Source organism: Palaemon carinicauda, chromosome 13 (assembly GCF_036898095.1).
Source record: "Palaemon carinicauda isolate YSFRI2023 chromosome 13, ASM3689809v2, whole genome shotgun sequence".
In the NCBI taxonomy this organism is placed as follows: Eukaryota; Metazoa; Arthropoda; class Malacostraca; order Decapoda; family Palaemonidae; genus Palaemon; species Palaemon carinicauda.
In genome coordinates this window covers 91,889,709-91,899,297 of record NC_090737.1, presented here as the reverse complement: position 1 = coordinate 91,899,297, position 9,589 = coordinate 91,889,709, and positions in this window count along the sequence as shown.

Genomic DNA, 9,589 nt, shown 5'->3' with positions numbered 1-9,589 from the left:
CATGAATTTATTTACTTTCCCAGCTATCAAATATAGCATTTTTCAATTTGCACATGACAAAGGCAGTGATAATAAATGAAATTCTTAGAAAACTAAATTGAGTTAGACAAAGGTCAATGAACACAACATAATGAATGACCTGTATGTTTATTTTTTTGATATCCATTAAAGAAAATATATTTTGGGTAATCACCCTTTGGATATCTACTTGTGATTAATATTCTAAAACCGTATTTTCTCTCTTTTTTTCTAAATTCAGATGAACAAAATTCACCAATGATATTAAATAGCCAATTGGAATTTCTTATATTATAATATATTGTAAGAGATCACACACATACAGCACATATATGTGAACTCAAACACATACAAACACACATAGACACACAAACCCAAAAACACACACAAACACACACACACACACACACATATATATATATATATATATATATAAATTACATATATAATACATATACCCATATATATATATATATATATAAATTATATATCTAATACATATACTTACATATATATATATATATATATATGTATGTATATATATATATAAATTATATATCTAATATATATACCTACATATTTACATACATATATATATATATATATATATAAATAAATTATATATCTAATACATATACCTACATATTTACACACACACACATATATATATATATATATATACATATATATAAATTATATATCTAATATATATACCTACATATTTACATATATATATATATACATATATATATATATATATATATGTAAATTATATATCTAATACATATACCTACATATTTACACACACACACATATATATATATATATATATATGTATATATATATATATATATATATAAATTATATATCTAATATATATACCTACATATTTACACACACACATATATATATATATATATATAAACTATATATGTAATATATATATATATATATATATAAATACTGTATATATAAAACTATATATATATATATATATATGTAATATATATATGTATATATAAATATATATATATATATATATATATATATACACACATATATATATATATATATATATATATTTATATATATATCGTAATCCTTGTGTTTTTGTAGTGATTTGAATAAAATGTTTTAGGGAACTATGAGTGTCTTGAATTGGAGGTGACGATCACTAAACTCTGTTATATGTGACGTGTCTCTAGAATCTCAATATGAAGCTTTTGACGGCATATTTCCGTCACAGTGGATAGTTCCACAAGACCCAACAATCCCGCTGTTGAGAGAGCAAGATGTCATCAGGCTAGCGAGGGCTAGTCAGCACTATTAGAGTGGTCAGTAGACATGGTGCTTACCTGAGTGTATCAGCTGTAGACAGTGTAATCCCGAACATTTTTGTAATAAAGTGAAAAAGCCATATCCCAATGTCTCATTTTCCGTTATCATGGGACATACTGATGTCAGGTGTGCAAATACGTTTCTTTATGTATGCTGTGAGCAAAGTTGTACCTTGAGCCAGTAAAATAAAAGTTCAAGTTGCCTAGATACACAAGGACTTTCATAGCAGACGCTGCTGGTGCGGGAGAAGAAAGTGATGGAGCAGTTGGTTATAGAGATGGCGATGAAGATTATAAACATGAACTACGAACAAAGGACTTAGAAAGTAGGTTAGATAACCTAGCCGATTTGATGAACAGATATTTGGTTGATCGAGAATAGGAGCGGCGCACAACCAATGCATATCCGAGTACGTTAACGGAATCCAAACGCACACAAGTGAAGTACACATGCACAGTCAATTGAAGATACGTAAATCATAATTTGAAAATTGCCAGAATTCCAGGCATGTGTTAGTCCTTTTGATGATCAACAGACTAACAAAGGATTTCAATCGATTGAAGTGTTTTTAAAAGACTTCGAAGTAGCCATACATGGATGGTCTGAAAGAGAAAAAGTAATTCGAGTTATTATATTGCTGAAAGACGCTCCAGCAATGAGGTAATGTGTTGGCCAGAAGACAGTATAAGAAGTTATACTGAAATAAAACAACGTTTAATTGAGGAAAATGCCTTACCCAATGCGAGAAAGGGGGACATAAAAGAAAATTATAAACCCAACTCGCATTTTTCGTGATGTGATTTCATTTGCTACCCGAAGTACCAATCTCCCGGAAGGTGATAAAAAAGCAATAGCTCGTAAACATATTTGCAGAATAGTAAGCCCGTATTTATGTGGTTTTTCGATTGATGACAGTCACACGTTAGCAGACGTAGTGATGGCAATACTAAAAATTATGGACAGTTTACCGGAAGAAAAAATGACTGAGAATAACTGCCCCAATAGCGAGAAGGTCACAGGCATGGTAGGCACTCACCAAGACCCAAAGCGGGAGAGCTTAGTCAGCAGGTGAGAAGAGTCTTCGCATGTTGGCAGTTATGGGGAGAGGGGCACCGACGAGTGGAGTGCCCCACCCAAGGATTCCCCCGCTGTTACACTTGTCAGGCTTACGGTCATATATCTTGAGAGTGACCAACAAAAAATGCCAAGGGCGAGCGGGCTGTGGCACATGCACACTACCCCCTGCCAAACATACGAGGAAAAGGAAACAGAGGAAGGGGGAGACTAGGAAGATCGATAACCCCAGGCATGACATCAGAAGTAGAAGCCGCGGCAGCGATGGGAGTGGCTACAACGGACTTGGTAGAGCAAGCACAGGGACCTCCATCGGTACTACCAAACCTCATCCCCGCAGAACTAGTGAGAGGACCAGGAGGCTGCGGCATTTGCAAGTGAGGTCACTGGCACGTGCTTTTATATCCTAATTGGCGGCTAGGAATGTTAACAGTTAGGATTGACCTACCAGATAAGTCCATGCGAGCTCTGATAGACACAGGAGCAAGCGTTTCACTGACTGAAAAAAGATTCTCCTCAAACCTACTACAGTCAGTGTCATCCATCATTTTCATTAAGCTAAGAGGAAATAAAGTACGCGTAAGCCACACAACGATCGTCAACATTAAGGTGGGATCTAAGAAGTTTACACATGATTTTTTTTCTTACCCACCTTGGGAAATCCAGAAATCGAGGCTCTTTTATGAATTGATTTAATCAGTATTAATCAAATATGCATTTTTGAGGAAAAAGATACAATAACAGTAAAAAAAAGAGGCAAAATTTGCCAATAGAAAGTCATGAGAAAGTAAGTGCTTGTACAGTCATGGGGAGACATTTAAGTTAGGTAACAGATGTACCTGAAAGAGGAGAAGCGTTGTCTACCCAGACACTTACGAGCATATCAGTGACCCTGTGAAAGCCTTTTCCAGAAGGAGCCAAGGTCGTTGTTAAACCCCATGACAATTGGGTACACGTAGTCTTAGAGGGCTTATCAGGAATAAGAGAGAACAGAGCTGATATAACAATAGTTAATTTGTCAAATAAAAGAGTTGTGTTAGGAAGTGATCCTGTGTGTGAATTAGCGTTATGTAAAAATGTTAGTAATTGAATCTTGGGACACATAACTCCAGACCGCACAGACGGACGCTCTCAGAACTTGATTATACAAGCTCAAAAACTATGTTCACCAGATGTCACCCTGTAATTAGTGACATTGTTAGAAATTATTCCAATGTAATTGCATTTGGAGACGAGCCATCCGGGAGGATTTATCAATATCCCTTTAACATTGAAACTGGGTAGGTGGAGCCAATCAGGTCAAGGCCTTACAAAGTACCCATTCATTTCCAGGAAGAGATAGAGAGGAAAATTAGTGAATTAAGGGAACAAGGGATAACTAAGAAGAGTGAATCCCTCTGGGCTTCTCCAATTGTAGCTGTTAGGAAAAAGAATGGCTCGGTAAGATTACTTATTGATTATAGGAAGCTGAATACAGCCACTAAGGATAATGCATTTCCATCGCCCTTGATCGAAGAATTACTTGTGAAGGTACGGGATGGTAAATATTTTACAACTATTGATTTAAAGTCGAGATACTATCAAATATCCATTCAGGAAGTCAGTAAAAGTAAGACTGCATATAAAGGTAACAACCAATTATTTCAGTTAAATTTTCTCCCTTTTGGTGTTATGAATCCTTCAAGTCATTTCTCTAGAGTAATGATGGCGGTTTTGTCTCCCTTAATTGGCTATAATGTTCAGGTTCATTTATACGATATCATAATTACGGGGAAAATGGTCGAAGAAATTAATAATAATATTCGTAAAGTTTTAGATTTTAGAAGCATTGTGACGTAATGATATGAAAATATATTTGTCCATGTACAGATTTTTTTGTAAACTGGTTGAATTTTTAGGTCACATAATCATCCCCGAAGATATCCAACACTACCCCAGTAAAGTAGCAGCTATTAAAGATTTCCCAAGGCCACGTACCCTTAAGGAAATAGCTGGGTTCCTATGGGTCGCTGGGTATTATCGTAAATTCATAAGATGCTTTGATTTAAAGCAACAATAAGTAATAAATTGGGGGAGTGGAAGAAGAAAGGGCCTTTTCCCCAAATGAAATCTTCCATAACTAGCAATGACTTGCTTGCTTATCCTAGATTTGATCGCTCGTTTTTAGTGACAACAGATGCAAGTAACTTAGCTATTGATGGCGTAGTTTCTCAACGAGATGATAAAAGTAGAGAGCGACCCATTTGTTTTTATTCCAGGGCACTAAAAGGGGCAGAAAAGAAATATAGTATATTTTATCGAGAGGCTTTAGCTATTCTTTGTGTTCTAGAGAGCATCGGTTCTTTTTATTAGGTAAGTCAATTGAGTTGCAAAGTGATCATCACCCTTTATGTGACTTTTTATAAAAATTACTTGACATCTAGAAAAGTGAGATGGATTAAAAGATTGTTAGAGTTTGATATAAAGGGTTTTCACCAAATAAAAGGTAAAGCTAACAAGGTAGCTGATGTCCTTTCTAGATGTGCAGTAATAGGAGTAACAACTAGGGTTCAAAAGAGGAACGAAGAACGAAACCAAAATATGAAAGATCCCCATAAAAACAGAGAACGGGATGTGAATTCACGTGAGGAGCAATCAGAAAATAGGATGAGCCAGAGAGAGAGAGAGAGAGAGAGAGAGAGATGAGAATGATGAAGGTGAATATATGTTGGTGGGTGAGGACGTGACCAGGGGTGACAAGAATGAGTGCCCTGATGATGCAGGTGTGAATGTCTTGGGAGGTTCGCACATGAATGAGGTCCTCCGAGAGAAAAAAAAAAAAAAAAAAAAAAAAAAAAAAAAAAAATAAAAAAAAAAAAAAAAAAAAAGAGGAATGGACTGAAAGTGCGAGCAGTGATTATAGAGGAATTGGAGAGTTATCAATCCATTCTGAATGTGCCTCGTGAGAATTTTTTTTATAGAGAGTGATATCTTATGTTGAGCTTACGAGAAGAGGGGGGGGGGGTTATTTTGTGCATGGGTAGTTCTTTCCCCCCGCCCGACCTTTAATTAATCGAGCCATCAACATTGTACATACAAGTCAGTATGTAGGGCAATTATGGATTGATAGAACCTTAAGGAGAGCACGAGAATCCTTCTTTTGGTTAGCAATGAAATAATCTGTAGAAAATTAAATAAAATGTTGTCATACTTATAACTGTTTCAAATAATATAAAAACACTGTTCCGAAAGTCAGAAAGTGACCTGTGATTCATGTTAAGTTTTATAGGGTGCATATGGATGTGGTAGGACTATTTTCTACTGGTTTAACACAATATAATTATGTATGTGTATTTTAGGATGCATTTACTCGTTACATTTATACCTACGCAATGTTGGATAAAACAGCAAATTTATTAGCCCAGGCACTGTGCTCTTTCATTACTAGGTTTGGTTGCTCAAAAATTTTATTGGTGATAATGTTCTCGAGTTTATAAATAAGATGGTGAAATCGGTCAGTGTTTTTGGTGAAAATTGAACACTTTTTAGTGACCAAATATAGGCCTTCAGCTAATGGCTTAATGGAATTGCATATCCTGAAGTAGTGCGAATTTTACGTTACTTAGTGGCTGATGACCCCCTTCATTGGCACGTCATACTTCCTGCAGCTGTGCTAGCTCAGGGAGATGCCTTTCTTTTTAATGAATGGACAGGATCCTGTGTTGACAATACGGTCCTGATTAATCCGCAACAGTTGTCAAATTATTCAACTTTTCTATTTACTAAATCTCTTGGGGAGAACAATGAACACCACTGAAAGGTTTTTGAAAAGAGCTAAAGAAAAACACAGCTCAAAGTATGGTGGTCGGCTCAAAACCGCACCAGTAAAAGTATTTGTTGGCGATCCATTTTATTTGAAACGATTACTGTTGCTGTTGTTGTTGTTTGAACAGACCTCATTCCTTCTTAGGACGTGTTTTAAATAAACTTGATGATAACAATGTACTCTAATGTTGGTGCATAATGTATACATAAAGTGTTGTGATAATTTTGCTGAGTGTAACAATACATATGACATACTGCTGGGTGAACCTAAAAACAATCTCGTGTTTGATAGACCTAGGGAGATCTGTCAGGCGCATGCTGTATTATTCATGTATTTATATGATTCCTGGTTGCTGGGGCTAGGGTGATTCCTGAAGAGCAATTGGTTGCTGGATTAAAGTGCAGCCTTGAGGAAAGGCTGTGTTAAAGAATGTGTGGGTGTGAATACCTTATACTTAAAGTTATAAGAGAAGTGCGGGAAGATGAATGATTTTCTCGAGATAATGACTAGTAAAAAAAAAAAAAAAAAAAAAGAAATTAAGACACGGTGGTGATGAGGTGTATTGTGAAATTGTCCCATAAACCCGGACAAGTAAAAGTGAAAAATAAAGGAATATCTATTCCTACCCCCTTTCCGAACCAATAGGCCAGTGTTGTACACAACCAAAGGGAGGTTATTGATGAGGTTGTGTAATACTGATATTGATATGATTTTTCTTCCACTTGCGGGGTTTTGTATTCTAGATGCTGAGGTCATAAGAAGAAATGAGTGAAATTGTTTTATAATATATTGTGTACATTTTTACATGCAATATTTGATCTTTTATTCGTTGTAGAAGATGTGTTATTTTTCTTTCTGTTTTTCTATTTTGGTGATTTCTATATAAATAACACTTGTTGTATTTTTGCCTAGTACATGCCATGCCTATTAAAGGTCGGAGTGTCAATAGACAATGTACTCACCTGAGAGTATTACGATGTCTCATTATCCATTGACATTGGAGACACACACGCATATATATATATATATATATATTCAAATAAGCCATATATATTTTTGATTCATTAATGTCTGAATTCTCTTAACGACCTCGGGATAAGAGCCCCAGGTGAAATCACACAAAGACAAGAGCTTATGACTGGCCGGGAATCGGACCCTGGTCGGCAAGCTTGTATAGACGGTGACTAAACCACTTGGCCACGAAGAGAGATAAAAGTCAATGACAATTCTTCTGTGCTTATACCTGTCGAATTCAGGTGTTTTGTACTTAGAATTGATGTCAACCCATCTTCACCATCGTATCTAATTGGTAGTTCTTTACTTGGCATTCGATTAATGATAAATTTTGCACATTTCGACGTTTTTTTCATATTCAAAATAAGCCATATATATTTTTGATACATCAATATCTGGATTCTCTTAACGACCTCGGGATCAGAGCCCAGGTGAAATCACACAAAGACAAGAGCTTGTGACCGGCCGGGAATCGAACCCTGGTCGGCAAGCTTGTATAGACAGTGACTAAACCACTTGGCCACGCAGAAAGATAAAAGTCAATGACAATTCTTCCGTACTTATACCTGTCGAATTCAGGTGTTTGTACGTAGAATTGAAATCAACCCATCTTCACCATCGTAGCTAATTGGTAGTTCGTTACTTGGCATTCGATTAATGATAAATTTTGCACATTTAGACGTGTTTTTCATATGCAAGTAAGCCATATATGTTTTTGATACATTAATATCTGGATTCTCTTAACGACCTCGGGATCAGAGCCCAGGTGAAATCACACAAAGACAAGAGCTTGTGACCGGCCGGGAATCGAACCCTGGTCGGCAAGCTTGTATAGACAGTGACTAAACCACTTGGCCAGTCAGAAAGATAGAAGTCAATAACAACTCTTCTGTACGTATACCTGTCGAATTCAGGTGTTTTGTACTTAGAGTTGAAATCAACTCATCTTCACCATCGTAGCTAATTGGTAGTTCGTTACTTGGCATTCGATTAATGATAAATTTTGCACATTTACACGTGTTTTTCATATGCAAGTAAGCCATATATGTTTTTGATACATTAATGCCTGGATTCTCTTAACGACTTTGGGATCTTGGCGACGCATTATGTTTGTCATTGTACCGACCGTGTGTCCCACGATCGTACATAAATTATTTTGTATATATTATGCTTGTATCTGCACTCTTCCCTCGCACTAAAAAGAGCCTGAATATAGATGTCTGCGTATCACCTCTGTAACATTGTGTCTTATGAACATGAAAATGCCTGTTGCCTTGAGGTTTTGTATATAAAGGAGAGTGTTCTTTAATAAAGTTACTCAGTTGATTGCTTCCTGCATTTGAGTCACAACCTTTCTCTTGGCCAGTCACACCATCCATACGGTAGAGAGCAATTATGGCGTTGAACTCTTTTCTGTAGAAAGAATTGTTTTATGGATAAGGATCATCCCCCTACATCTCACCTCCCCACCCTCCATGATTCCCTTGAATGCTTTCCATTATAGCTCTTACTCATGCAGCTTTTTCGGTATAAGCCCAGTTAATTTACTTCTCTTCGTTAGAGCCCCTGAAATTTTTTGTGGTTCCTTTACTGCCACATCTTTGCCACACTCTCAGGGCCACACTATTTTCTTGGTCTTAATGGAGAGAGATCTACGGATAAAATCTCTAACCTTCTGCTAAAGTATCCGTTTCCTTTTTGAATTTTGCAAATATATAAAATTATGTAACTTATGCCATAAAACTTTGTGATCTATTTTTAACATGGTACTTTAATCGTCATGTGCAAGTTTTCCTGTAATTGTGCACACTGTAATTAAGAAAAACAGATCGATTTTGTTAAACTGATGAAATGTCGTCTTATTACGACGAACTAGGCTTCTTTAGAAAATTTTATACCTCTCATAAACAAGAATTTTAAGACAATTTCTGAAACGATTTTTAACCATTTTTATGACCAACTTTTTTGTTTTTTTCCTCTTCTATGCGATGTTAGTCGAGAGGCTACTAGTAAAGGGAAAGTGTTCCATTAAAATAATAAAATTTTTCATTCCTTTTTTTATCTCTCTCCATTTCCTCTCCTTAACTAAACTTGAATTGCGTTGCATTTTTGCTTTTAGCCTTTTACTTGCGGACCTAATGGCTTTTTTCAGAAGCCCAAAACATGACTGGAATTGCAATATATAGCCAATTGTTTCATAAAGAAGACAATTGGGAACGAAGTAAGAATTTTCTGTTTTACCTCTAGCTATTAATTTTGCTAAAATGATTTTATCTTTCAAAAGGTTTCTAGTGGTATTTTTGAGTCTCCTAGCCTCACTTTTGACATCGACATTCCAAC